Raw genomic sequence first — 14,186 nt, 5'->3', positions numbered from 1 at the left:
GCTTCCACGCTGAATCAGGCAATAGATACAGTCCAGTTCCTTGCGGTTGTAGAACTGAAGCTCCATTTCCTTGTGGGCTGTCAGCTGGGAGTCACTCTGAGCTCCTGAAGGCCTCTCTCCAGCCCTTGCACACGGTTCCTGCATCTCAGAAGAAAAATGTGCAGAATCCTTCTCATGTTTGGGATCTCTCTGGGTTTATCTTCTGCCGTATCTCACTGACTCATTCTCTCTTCTGTAATCCTCTTCTACTTCCAAAGGCTCATGTGATTACATTGGGCCCACCTGGAGAATCTTTAGCGTAAGCTCAGCTAATTAGTAACATTAAATACATCTGGAAGTTTCCTTCACAGCAGTGCCAACATTGGTGTTTGGTAGAATAGCCAGGGGACAAGAATATTGGGAGAACGTGTTTAGAATTCTACCTACTACGATATATCTTTAGGCAGTGACCAGGAACTCTAAAAACTGGAGCGTTGGAAATCATTAAATTGCTACAAAATATCACAAGTCAGCAATTCAGAATGATTGTTTTACAGATTAAAATCAGAAATGACCCAAGAATTTTTACAATTTTTAAAGACCATCATGAGAGCAATATCAGGCTTTAAAGTCCCTAGTTGTATCAGATATAGAAGGCATTCCTTAAACATTTCAAATGTACATTTTCAGTCACAGCTCATATCTATTTCTTAGATACTAGTTTAAATTCTCTATTAGGTTTTATGGAATATTGTTTCCAAGGATTTGAGTATATTCAAAATCTTAAATTTGATTATATTTTACGTTATAGTCCTAAACAACAATTAGTGCATAGGGCGGAATCCAGACTCCTCGTTTTTTTCCCACGTGGAATTCTCAATACGGTCACAAACCCACGTGTTAATCAGTAAAATCAGCTAATAGGTATTGAAGACCCACCAGGCAAACAGCCGCATTTCTAAGCATTCAGGATTATACAGTATATAGAAATCGAGAATCTGTTCCTGCCTTAAAGAATTCAGAAGCCAGGAAAATATATGATGCACAGGAAGAGTGCATTCAAATAAGCATCATAATATTAAAATGTATTAAGAAGGATGTTAGATTTTGGGAATGTTACAGCGGGTTGCAAAAGAAAAAAAAATAGGACAAAGTTTCCTTAAGTAAGTAAGTCCACAGCTGATTCTGGGACAGAGAAATTCTCGTACTGCTACTAAGAGATTGTTTTTTGTATGCCGAGGGCTTCTTAAGGAGAGGAGAGCCACCATAACTGACGTGCAACTCGAAGAGCTGGCTGGAAGAAGGAGCCTGTTTGATGGAACACTTTCAAGTCTATTATTAGAAGATTGTATTTGATTCTGAAGACTGTGGGATTCTCTGGCAGACTTAGGAAAAACAGGGGGATATAATCAAGGCAGCAGGCCTGAAATAGAGATTTATCACACAGTGCAAAATAACTTTAAAAAAAAAAAACAGACTCTGAAAGCAAGCAAGGAGGAAGATAAGATAATCTAGTAACAATTTTCCAGTGGTCAAGAGATTCTGCTGGGGTGATGGTGGCAAGTAATTTGATGGTTCTGAGTGGAAATAGTGATAGCAAATGGACTTAGAAAAACTGAGATGGAATTAGAACGCAATGCTAGAAAAATACTAGTGCGTACCCTGTGGTTTCAAGGATGTTTATTTTATAAGATGTTCAAATACTAACTCTGAGGTAAATACAGGTTTTTTATTCAATAGGTCTAACATACAAAGGACTTTATCTTTGTAATTTTTTCTATATACAGTCCACAACTCCATGTTTTAAAAAAACATGCTCTATGTATAATTTCCACTATTTATATCTAATCCACACGGAACCAGACAACATTTCTCAAAGTGGTTGGCTGCTAAACTGAGTCTGAAGGCTGGATAGGAGGGAACACCTCTTGGAGGAATGACATGATCAGATCTGAGTTGTATAATAATCCTCCAGGGTGAACAGTGGACAGGAATGAGGGGCCTAGATTGGTAGCTGGGTGGCTGATTAGGTACAATCAAGGAAAAGCGTGATGGCAGCTTGGACTGTGGTAGCATCAGTGACAACGGAGGAAGAGGATTAAATTGAGAGATGTCCAGAAGACAGAATAAATTAAATAGAGCTTGGTGATTGGCTGGAAATGGGGGAATAGTGAGGAACAGGGAGCCATCCAGAATAAGCCTTAGGTTTCTGGATTTAACTACTGAGATCAATTTTATGGGAGGATAAGTTTGGGGGCAAAATAATGAGTCTGAGAAATGTTCAATGTGAGACACCCTGTGATATATGCAAGTCTTAGTTAGAAACCTGGTGAGCAGTTGGCTCCATGAGGCTGGAATTTCATGGAGAGGCCCAGAGTCTCAGGCATAGAGGTTGTGACTGAGGTGAAAGGAGTGGATGCAATCACACTGGGAGACCATGGCGAGCAAAAAGACACACAAACCCAGGCAGAAACCCAAGGGACATTAGCACTTAAATATGCCATCTCTGCTGTGGTCAAGTGGAACAGCAGGAAAGATAGTGGGTATGTCAGACAGGAGTCATTGGCTTCTCAGGATCACTTTTCCCTGAAGTTCTCAGGAAATGAAGCAGAGTGAGTTAATGCATTTATCCAACACCTACTTTTGTCCCAGACACCATACAAGGCCCTAAGAAACATGCTCTGAATCCCTAAACTGGATATTAACCTCCAGAATGTTGCTCTCAAGATCCATTTTATGAAGCTGTAGGTTAATCACACAGTCAATCTCAAATCAAAAGTTCTGTTTGGGGCCAGATGCAGTGACTCACACCTATAATTCCAACACTTTGGAAGGCTGAGGCAGGAGGATTGCTCTAGGCCAGGAGTTCGGGACCAGCCTGGGCCACATAGTGAGACCCCCGTCTCTCCAAAACATTTTAAAAAAATTATCTGGGCATGGTGGCATGCACCTGTGGTCCCAGCTACTAGGGATGCTGAGGCAGGAGGATCCCTTGAGCCCAGGAGATCGAGGCTGCAGTGAGCTGTGATTGCACCACTGCACTCTAGCCTGGGTGACAGAATGAGACTCTGTCTCAAAAAATAAATAAATAAATAGTTCTATTTGGGACAGGTACTCTCAAAGGTCATTGTTAATAATAAGGAACTTCTATCATGAGCATAAATTTGCTATGTACTTCGGGGTGTCTTTTGTAGGTAACTTTTCAGGAGTATTATTTAAAATTCACATTTTTGGGTGGTTCTTTTTGGATTTGATAATTGATTAATAATATTTGCTCTTAAAATGATCTAGGTCATTTTAACTCTTTTATACTTTGTGGTTGTGAGCTGTGGAGTCTCAGCCAGGCATCCAGCCAGGCATTTCCCTTTTGAGAACATTTGGACACTAAGCCTAGATACCCCTACAGTCCACCTGGGAACAAGTGGATTACCACTATTGTGGCCAGCAAATAGGAGTTTATCTTTTCATAATTAAATGCCAGTCTTATTACCCACCTTTTAAACATGAAAAGCATGTGCAGATCGCTTCCCTCATAGTAACATCTCAAATGTGGCTAATGTCTTCACAAAACATTTTCCCATACAAAGGCGCTTGTAATCATCACAGTAACATGTTAATGCTGCCTCTGTTTTAGAGGAGAAGGTTGGGATTCCAGAAGAGTGATGGCCGTCACCCAGCGAGCAGGTGGCAAAGTGAGAGTCTGATTCTAGATATTTAGCTCGCAAATTAATTATTGTTCAAACTAAACCAATATTCGAAGCACCCAACATATGGCACCCAACAATATTCATTCTCCACAGTAGCTGTATTATTTTAACTTTTGGTGTCATTTTCCCCTTTTATGTGTTTCTAGTCCTTCTTCTTGGCCTTTTTTATTAATTTTTTATGTGATTTAATTATGTTTGCTTTAAATCATTTTTTCAAAAAGGTGGATAATCATAAATAAATTAGTAAATAGACACATAGACAGACAATAAATCTGAGCCTTGCTGATTCCTCTGGCAATAACGAAATTCAAATCATGTTTAGGCGACAAAGGAAGAAAATGAAAAACATACACATGAACCAGATTTTCACACATCCTCAATAAGGCACTTACTCATTTCTGCTAATGAAGACAATTCCCCAATTAAAATTAATCCTAATCAAGAAAATAATCCCTACTTCTCCTGCTGGCAAACCCAAGCCCAGAGGATCCTCCCATCTCCTCTCTATATTCAGAAACATGTAGCAAAGCAATTTGGAAGGCCTGGTGAATCTGTAATTTCAAAAGAGAAGAAGGGAAGAAGCTATGATCACAGAGGCAAGATAGGGAATTGCTCCAAATATCAACACCCACCCACCCTCTGCCCATTAATAAAACCAATTCTTTGTTCACTTGTCCAAAATTATTCCTCTTACCTATGCTATTTGCCTTGCTCCTTTCTCATTTCACTTATTTTCATTATCCAAAATTCTACCACTTATAGATTATCACTAACAGTTAATATTTCTTTCGTATAAGGGTAAATGTTCCTGGGATTCATTCATTCAACAGATACTTATTGACATCTACTACACGCTAGGCACTATGCTAATAACTGACAATATAGCAACAAAAAAGACACATTCAGGATGATGATATGTGATCAGCCGTTCACAATTACCAAAATAAAATTATTTACATTAATTTGCTTTTTCTTTACTGGCATTCCTCTGAAATTGTTTTCACTGAGGGAGAAGACTATTGTATCTATAAGAAGAAAAACAGGCGGTTTGGGAATGTGATTGGTCAAATCTGACTGTCCTTCCCTGATTAGAAGTGGGCTAGTTGCCCATTTATTTTCTCCTAGCCCCACATTCACCCCTCAGTCCCTGTGCTAGGATAAAGGACTAGACTCTAAACATTTCTCTTTTATGGAGCCTGTTGTTAAGCTCTGTCAGTAGAAGGCACTTGAGGGACATTGCAGGAGAAAGGGGCTCCTCGCGCTGGCTCTGTGTCCTGGGTTTTTTGCTTGGTTGTTTGGTTGGTTGGATTTTTGCTGCTTCTATGGTGTTGCAGGTATTTGCAGGACACTTAGTGCTGCTCTGCCTCAGAGTTTACAGTCCCTTGGTGAACTCGCAGCCCTGGCCTGAGTCCAGTGATCACTTCCTTTCAATCCATCCAGTGCAAGCACCACACACTCCCAGCCTCCTGCTTTCAACAGCACTTCATCTTCCTCTGTATACCTGCCCACCAGCCCTGCCTCATCCACACTGCAGACAGTTAGAACACCCTTGACATGCCTGTACTGCAGAAGGTTGCTTCCTGTTTTCCCAGTGATGACTGAACCAGCTCAGGCTTGGGCCATCCAGAGAGCTCCTCCACCGTCCAGCGGCTGCAACCAAAGCTTTTGCAATGAGGTCTCAACTCCAGCTTTGGGGAAGGGGTATTCCTAACTTTGTTCTTTCTGAGGTCCTCTTCTTCAGCCCTAGGGTGACCTTTAGAGTTCTCTTTACACCGTTACAGTTAGTCTCTCATCATAGCTTAATAATTCGTGACATTAAATTTCTACTCTTTAATCTAGTGTGCGGTTTCTCTCTCCCAACTGGATTTAAACTGATACAACGGCCTTTTGAGACACGACACCAGGAGAGTGGTCAATGGTGAAAGAAGGAATAGAAAAAGAAGCCAACTGAAAAACTTCAGCAATTGCAACAGTTTACACAGCGCTAATCCCAACCTTAGGAAATGAATCCTCTTCCTTCTCCCCATCCACATTGTCCTCTCCCAATTGTATCTTAATTTTAAGACCCAAACTAGAGGTTAGGAAAGAGTTAGCCTTGAAATCTCACCACTTTTTTTAATCGCTGTTTTGTTTCGTTTGCAAAACCTGTTTCAAGTTCCAAGTAATTGACTTACAAACTTTTAGCAAAGAGGGGCATTAGGAATGTGGATATTCCCTGTTATGGTTACCACATTTTGAAAATCATATTTAAATATTAAATTCTTAAAAGTCAGAGGAAAAGAAAACTGACAAGACAGTATGGGTCAGTAGAAGTGTGGCCTTCTGCATCATGTAAAAAGATTTTCATCCCATTCCTCCGCGTACCAGCTGGTGATCTTGAACACATTATCCCTTGGGAATCTGTGTCCTCAACTACGAAATGGAAAGAATGGCATCCACCTCCCTGGTTTTCCGTGGGAATCACATATTATCATGTAGTAGGTGCTAGTCAATAAACATTGTTTGCCTTCCCCCTTTCCCTTTTTATTTTAAGTGAATTCATTGTTTTCAATCCCAGAGAAGATATTTCTTTTCCTGGGATCTACTGAAACACAGGGGCTGCTTGAGGCATTATTTCTGCCTTTACAAGTTTGCCCTGTGAAATTCATTCTTGAGGAGCAGCAAGTTAAAAGAGTTCCACGTCTTTGATGTGGCCTCTTCATTGGCAGCCTGAGCCAGCTGGAACTGCCAACGCTGGTTCACTGAGCATCTAAAAAGCTAGTATCAAGGAAGTCCCCCTTCACACAAAGGGTTTTAGGCTGGATATTACTTCAATGCTCCAAACACAATGTTATACATATTTTCCTTAGTTGCTTTGAGTTCAACAAAAATTTTTGTTTCATACGAGACTATATGGCTTATAAGGGAGAAAGAAGTTCCAATCTTTCCTACAGGAAATCTGTTGGAGGCAGAGCTCATTCATCTCGTAGAGTAGACAGAAAGGCTGAGAGGAGTTACAATGAAGTGGCAATGAAAAATATGTCAGAAACATTATTCGAGAAACGCTCAGAGACTTGGCTCACAGCCCAATTAGGATAGAACAAAGATATATATAACCTACTTAAGCTAAAGAATTCTTAATTAAGCTACTGGAAAGCCAAGGGTTTTAAAGTTCAAAGGATATGTAGACTTCTGCAAATTCCTTTCAGAGAAGGGGACAGGAGAAGGAATTCATAGGAGTGACAGACATAAATAAAATCCCAATGAAACAGTCACATAATTGAAGCCCCCCCAAAAAGAGGAATTGAGTTTTGTATAATTTTCTTCTTTGTTTGTATGTTGGCTTATCTTTTATGATGAAGGAGGTTGCATTGAGTATTTCTTCCTAGAAAAGCACATATACATAATATTTATTAATAATTAAGCTTGGGTTTGAGAAGTTGTAAATAATTACATTTCTGAGTAACAATAGTTCGTAATTGATTTGAACTCTTTCAAGAAATCTGCATATCTTGGAATACCCAAGTGCCAAGACTGCTCTGATGTGGCAAAAGCTACCCCTGGTTTCCAACTTGCATATTCAGATTTTCCTTGGTAGGGCTTCGTAGTATTCTTATGAGTTTTTACTTTTTTTTTTTTTTTTTTACAAAGAATAAATAGTAATGACAATAGAAATAATAAAATAACCTCCTGCATCTTTTGGTCACTAAAGTCTACATCTGCTGCCCTCTCCTGATCCTTGAGTCCAATTCCTCTTCATCCCCACAACCAGTGGCTTATTTCAGATTCAGCTCCTGGACTGTTTTAAAAGCCTCCTGTATAATTTCCCTGCCTCCAGTCCCCTCCTAGACAGAGCCATCGTATTGAATACAATACTACTTACATTATCCCCAGCTTATAGTCCATCAATAGCTATCCATTGCTAAAGGATTGAGCCTAAACTCTTTCATGTGTGTCTAGGGCCCTTCACCCCATGGCACCATCTGTCTTCCCATCATCACCTCCTGACACTCTTGCAGATGCTTTCTATACCCCACACTGAATTTTTTCACCGCATATACACAGGCCTATACACAGGCTCTTCCCTGCCTGGGATAACCACATAACCTTGCTTCAAGGCAAGCTAGCAATTGGCACTGTGTCAAATTGATATTAATCCAGAGAAAAGACTGAAAGCTTTGTGGGGTAAGAGCTCATCCGAATAACCATCTAGTAGTTAAGCAGACCCGTCTCCTAGGAAGCCATTTAGTGGCCATCTGTTGTTACACGAGCATTGCCCTTGGGAGTCTTACTCTTCTTCCCAGTCAGCTTTTCATAGCATTCGTTATGACTACAATCAGTGTTCTCCCTGGGAGGAGTTCTAATAAATACAATCTTTTAATTGTTAAGTGATGTGTTAGCATCCCATATAGAATGGCACCCTTGAAAGCTGCCCATCTGATCAACCTCCTTATCTACAATGACAAATTCTCACCCATCCTTCAAGATTCAATTAACACGTCACCTCTGTGAAGATTTCCTTACCTAACCCCCAACTCTCTCACAGAATTAATTAATTTAATAGACACTTTAAAAGCGCTATATTCCAGGGCTTTATGATTTCTACTCTAAGTGCTTTTCAAATATTATCTCATTTTTTCATTACCGCATCAACTCTACAAGCTACATGCTATTATCTGTGCCTCACTTATAGGCATGAGCCCTGTCAGAAGGCTAGTAAACGGGAGAGGTGAGACCCAAAGCCCAGCAGACAGGCTCCAGACTAGCTCTAACCCTGTCTGCTTAACTGTGTGTTTAGTTTATTTTCCACTCTTCTGCCAGAGCCTCTGATGATTACCTCTCTTATATAGCTCATCTGATCATATACTATGAGTGTTTATGTGTTGCCTTTCCTGTAGATTTTGAGGTCCTTTAAAGTAGGGCTTTTATTTACCCAGATGCATAACTTCAAGAACTTGCTTGGTCTCAGTATGTAAATATCTGTAAATATTTGTTGGATCCTTAATTAATTAGTTATCATCATTGTGTTTGGATCTCTGTCTTAAGAATCCAAGTGTATTAGACAGCTCTTGAGTTACAATAAAGGAATGCCTGAGACTGGGTAATTTATAAAGAAAAGAGGTTTAATTGGCTCACAATTCTGAAGGCTGTACAAACATGGCCTCCAACATCTGCTCGGCTTCTGGCAAGGGCCTTAGGAATCTTACAATCATGGTGGAAAAGTGGGAACAGGTATTTCACATGGCAAGAGGGGAAGCAAGCGGAATGGGGGGGGTCCTGTACTCTTTTCAACAGTCACATCTCATGTGAAATAACTGAGAGAGAACTCACTTATCAAGGGGATAGTGCTAAAACTATTCACAAGGGATCCACCCCCACGATCCAGTCACCTCCCACGAGGATGCACCTCCAACATTGAGAATCACATTTCAACATGAGATTTAGAGGGGACACACCTCCAAACCATATCGCCAAGAAAGGATTTCCCGCATATACACACACTAAACGAGCTGCATTTCACATGGGGTAATTGAGAAAAATAGAGTATTTGGTCACTTAAGTCTTCAAAATTGAAGCAAATGGCTAAATTACAGTTGCTAATGTGAAATTCAATTACTATGTTGCTTATGCAATAATAGGATATTTTCCAAAGCAACATTCATAATGCAGAATATAAAAACATATTTCCAGTGTCATCAATATGATTTTTAAAATTAAAATGATTTTCCGATAGTTCCTTATAAAAGAATTATTACAATGCAAGGATAATTAAGGACAACCAGGGATATAAAAACCTTCAAATTCAAGATTTGAAGAAATGTCAGAGGGTGTGAAACAATTGTTTTAATTTTTCTCATTTGTAAATTCATTTTATGCCTTCAAGTGCAATATAAATTATTTACCAAAATTAGCTGCAATCATTTACAGGGACAAATACAAGCAGATTCACACATAAACCTGTATAGTTGCTTTATTTGCATGTAAACTGTGCTAATGTCTAATTAGAAAGGTAACTATAGAAGTAAACAATGCTTAATGTTGTAAAAAAAAAAAATCTTCACTCCCTCCCTTCTTCTGATTTAAGGAAGAAGCAAGGTGTATAAAAGTGCCAGAGGCACAAGGGAAAAATAACATTCTTATTTGAAAACATGTTCAGAAACCCTGTTTCAACATGGAACTATGTATGACTTTATCCAGTTTCTAATTCTATGCGGTTTAGACTTGAAATAAGCACTCTTCATGCAAAGTCTGCCCCCAGAGACCCACACACTGAATCCTAGGAGGCTGAGCTCTTCCCCTTCCCTCTGTCTATGCTGTTCGTTCCATGTCTCTCTTCAGACTTGAGTCATGGTCTCAGTCTTTCCATGATTCTCATGCAAAAAGACAAGGACAAGTTGCTAACTAGCTGATAAAGTACCATGAAACATGTGTTTCATCCAAACACAATGAAAGGTGTTTCAAACTAACCAGCCAGGCACTCCAGTCTGTTATTTGCTAATTTGACTTTCCTGTTCTATCGGATTTCAGAAGACCTTTCCTCTTTTTTTCAATCTGGAGTAGGTAGAAACAGTGCCTTGTCTGGGCCTGCATATCCATATGCATTCTTTATGTCATTGTTAGTACACATTTTATGTGACTACACATGCAAAGGACTTGGAATGATGGAGAATCGTCCATCTGGTATTGGGGGCAGATCGAAGAAGAGATGAAGATCCCTTCTAAAGTCAAACTGTCATTTAGTCACATTACTGCATGACCACATCTAAAAACGACACTGGGAAATAAGCCCCACTACACTGTGGTCAAACTCTGGAAATCTCTTGTTATAATAACAGCAATTGCCTTGTCTGTTTTTCACGACAATGCCCCACTTTAAGGAAGTCAGTGAAGATGACATTGGAGAGATTGTTTGGAGTTGAGAAACTGAAGGTGTCCAATATGTTCTAGGCAAAGAAAGCCTAATTTCAAATCTCAGATGCAAATATAGAATTCTAACCCTTATCCTAAATTACATATGCCTTACTCACGTGGAACTTGATTTGATGAAGATTCTGTGTTGAGTTGATAAAAAATAATAATTATTATTATTCATTCTTGCCCCTGGACCTCCACTTTCCAGAGCCATTATGTCTTTGTGTGTATGCATGAGTAGACAAACACATCTGCATAGACTCAAAATGTGTAAACATGCATAGTTTATGTTGGTGATGGGGTGGAAATCTTTTTGGTTGTTAAGCTCTTCCTGGTGAATGTCATTCTCTGTATAATCTCAAGTTCAGCAAGCCCCATACCTACAAGGATGGTAGGCACGCCATGGAGCCAGTGTTAAAAGCTAAGTCAATTTATAAGCACTGCCATGCCTGTGTCTTTAACTGTGCCTGTAGCTGTAGGCTAGACTGCATTTCAATCAGTTCGAGTTCAGCTGTCTGTTTTATTACACCCAGGCCAGTAACACTTTGGGGATTTTTAGTCCCTTCAATGACAAATGTATATTCAACCACTGCTGTGAGCAGCAGCCCACAATGCAGGTCACCAAAGGACAACAAACTGAGTAGGTATGTCAGAGAAATGTTCAGAAAAATATCTCCATAGGTGTCTGCAATTGCCTCTACCTTCAATCTTTTCCATCTTTAAGAAGCATGTTAAAGTTGGGTTTTTTTCAAGCCTTGTAAAAGATACAATCCGTGTCTCTTAAGAAGAAATATCTAGAGTGCCTAAGACATTTCTGGCAAAACCTCGTACAAATTTAACTCATTCAGATGACAGACAAAGACAGGATTTTTACACTCCCTAATGTGGTGGTTGGTTGGGTGTAATGTGTTTTAATACAAATCAAGAAAGTCTATTCACAGATGCCACTCTGAGATCCTTATTTCACAAAGCTGAAATAAATGTCCTTAAATTATACAATGCATCAGCTATGTTTAGTGCGACACTGAGAGAAATTCACCTCCATTGTGTTGTCACTTAGCCAACGCATTGGGAGAAAGAGAAAAACACCTTCCAATGAGAGCAGTGTCAGGTGATTCAGAAAAGACATTGAAGGGACCCTAATGTATTTTACTCTGGCGCCTGTGCCTGTTGTTAAGGCCTGAGCTACACTGATGTACCCAAATCATCTCTGTGAAATTCTTGTATTTTATAAAGGAGGTAGGAAACTTTCAAGTCTCATCAATCAGCTGAAAACTCTTTCTGCTGACCCCAGATCCAGCTCCATCTGTTAAAAAATTCCAATTAATTTGTGCAAGATGCAAATTTTATTTAACTGAAAGAAAGTCTGTGAAATTTTAATTATTGGGCTTCACTTGTGGCCCTCCTACCACGGAATTCCACCTTCAAATACATCTTGTTAGAGAGTTTAGTGCAACAATAACTTTTGATTTGCTTTTCTCAGTTCTTATGCCTATAACATCGGGAGCTAGTCACTTGACAACTAATGTCAGAACATCAAGAGAATAAATGCTTTTAATGTCTGAAGTCTTTTTTCCCCCAGTAGCTTGTGACAGACATACGTTTTCCTATTCTGTCCTATCTCTTGAGCCAAAAAAATAAAGCAGGGTACTTTCTATATCAGGGTTTATCTAAAGGATCGCATGGAAAAAGTCATGTAATCAGACTTGTCTTAATCAAACTTGGGTAAGGATCAGCCTCCTAGGAGAACAATCAAAGATGGTTTGATTTGCTAATATAAAATTCACAATGGACAGGAAGACTATATCCAATCAATACTCACTTAATATCACATTTGTTCCCAGCAATAAGCACTAGAAGGAGGCGTGTGTGTGTGTGTGTGTGTGTGTATAGAGAAGTGTTATAAATATGTATACTGTGTATGTTATTCAGTATTTTCCTTTCATGTTCTTTTTGCCAGGAACCTGGCAACACTTCAAACAATTAGGGAAAGAAAAAAATTATCTTTAGGGAATATCCTTCAATAATATTTTTGTTTGAAGGTGCATGCAATTCTGTGATACAGTTTTCCCTTTTTAAAACCTTTGCAGTGACACAGTCCTCAAAGCACCTATTACTGGAGAAGAGTGTGTCTCTATTTTCATGTATCACTATATTATTAAAAATATCATTCTTTGTTGTAAATTCAGTTTGTTTGTTAAAGAAAACTGTGGAGCTACTGCTTTAAAAGAGTGATTGAATCTCTGAAAGCTCATTAACACCCCATTTCGGGGTAGGACACCCCAAAAAGCATTTTTCATGAAGAAGATATGCAGAGGCTCAATTATACTACACTTTGACTTTTTGGCCCTGTATTGTCCCTTATTGTTAAATCTTCCTAAAACCACCACCTTATTCCTTAGAAAATTATTCTCTCCCTTACTATTATCATTTTTTTCCATGTGGAAAAAATCTAATAAATTAATTTGTTTCATATACTAGTGATTAATATGCCAGAGGAGTTAAGGATGCTTGCTTCATGTGCAGTTTTTCAACAAGTCTTATTGCAGCACCCACTCTGCCAGGGATTGGGCTACTCACAGAACACAGCCACAGGCAAGATCCACACAGTGTTTATCGCCTACTGAAGCTATTGTCACATGCCCTTTGTCACTCCTAATTTTTTTTGTTTTGTTTTTTTGCCTGTTCTTTATTTTCCCTTGATCATCCTTGCCTGGGGGTCTTCTATGCTGTAAGTCTTTTTAAAGGGAACAGTGTTTATACCTCCATCAATGCTATCCATTAAACTTTGTCTTGTATTTTATTAAGCTTTGAACTTGTTTATTATTTTCTTCTTTCTGCTTTCTTTACATAACCTACTTTTCCTCTTTCTAACTTCTTGAGTTGGCTGCCTGATCCTTCACATTTAATCTTTCTAATAAACATAGTCGTAGGCTGAACATTTCCTCCTAAGAAATGATCGATTTGCAGTCCGCAAGTTCTAATATGTAATTGCTTTGTTTTGTGAGTCATTTAGAAGGGGATGTTTAGTATTTGACCACTTTGATTTCAATTTCTAACTTTATCAGTCAGAAAACGTCATTTATATGACACTGATTCTTTGGTATTTGATGGTACAATTTTATGGCATAGTAGGTGATATTTTTGAACATGCTCCATGTGTGTTTGGAAGTCCATTATTTAACTATAGTCTGCAAAATACCATATATGTCCATCAGCTGAAGCTTGCTTATAGTTTTTATTTTCATCTCTATGGTTTTAGTAAGTTTTTGCCTTACATGTTAAAATATCCCAGACACATGTCAAAATATTCCTGTATGACTGTAGATGCAAATTTCTTCTTGAAATTCTGACAACTTCACTTCATAAAATTTGTGGCTAGCTACGTACAATTGCAGAATGGTTGTGTTTTGCACAAGAATTATTCCTCTATTATGTAATAATTATCATTATTCCTAATGTTTTTGCTTTAATGTGATATTAATATAGGTATACTACATTCCCCCAGTGTTCTCCTTGTATATATGTGTAACCTCCTTTACTCTCATTCTTTTAACTATGTTTTTGAACTGCTACTTGTAACAGCACATAGGCAACTCTTTGAGAGAA

This window comes from Gorilla gorilla, chromosome 5, assembly GCF_029281585.2.
Source record: "Gorilla gorilla gorilla isolate KB3781 chromosome 5, NHGRI_mGorGor1-v2.1_pri, whole genome shotgun sequence".
Lineage (NCBI taxonomy): Eukaryota > Metazoa > Chordata > Mammalia > Primates > Hominidae > Gorilla > Gorilla gorilla.
This window is presented reverse-complemented; position numbering follows the sequence as displayed.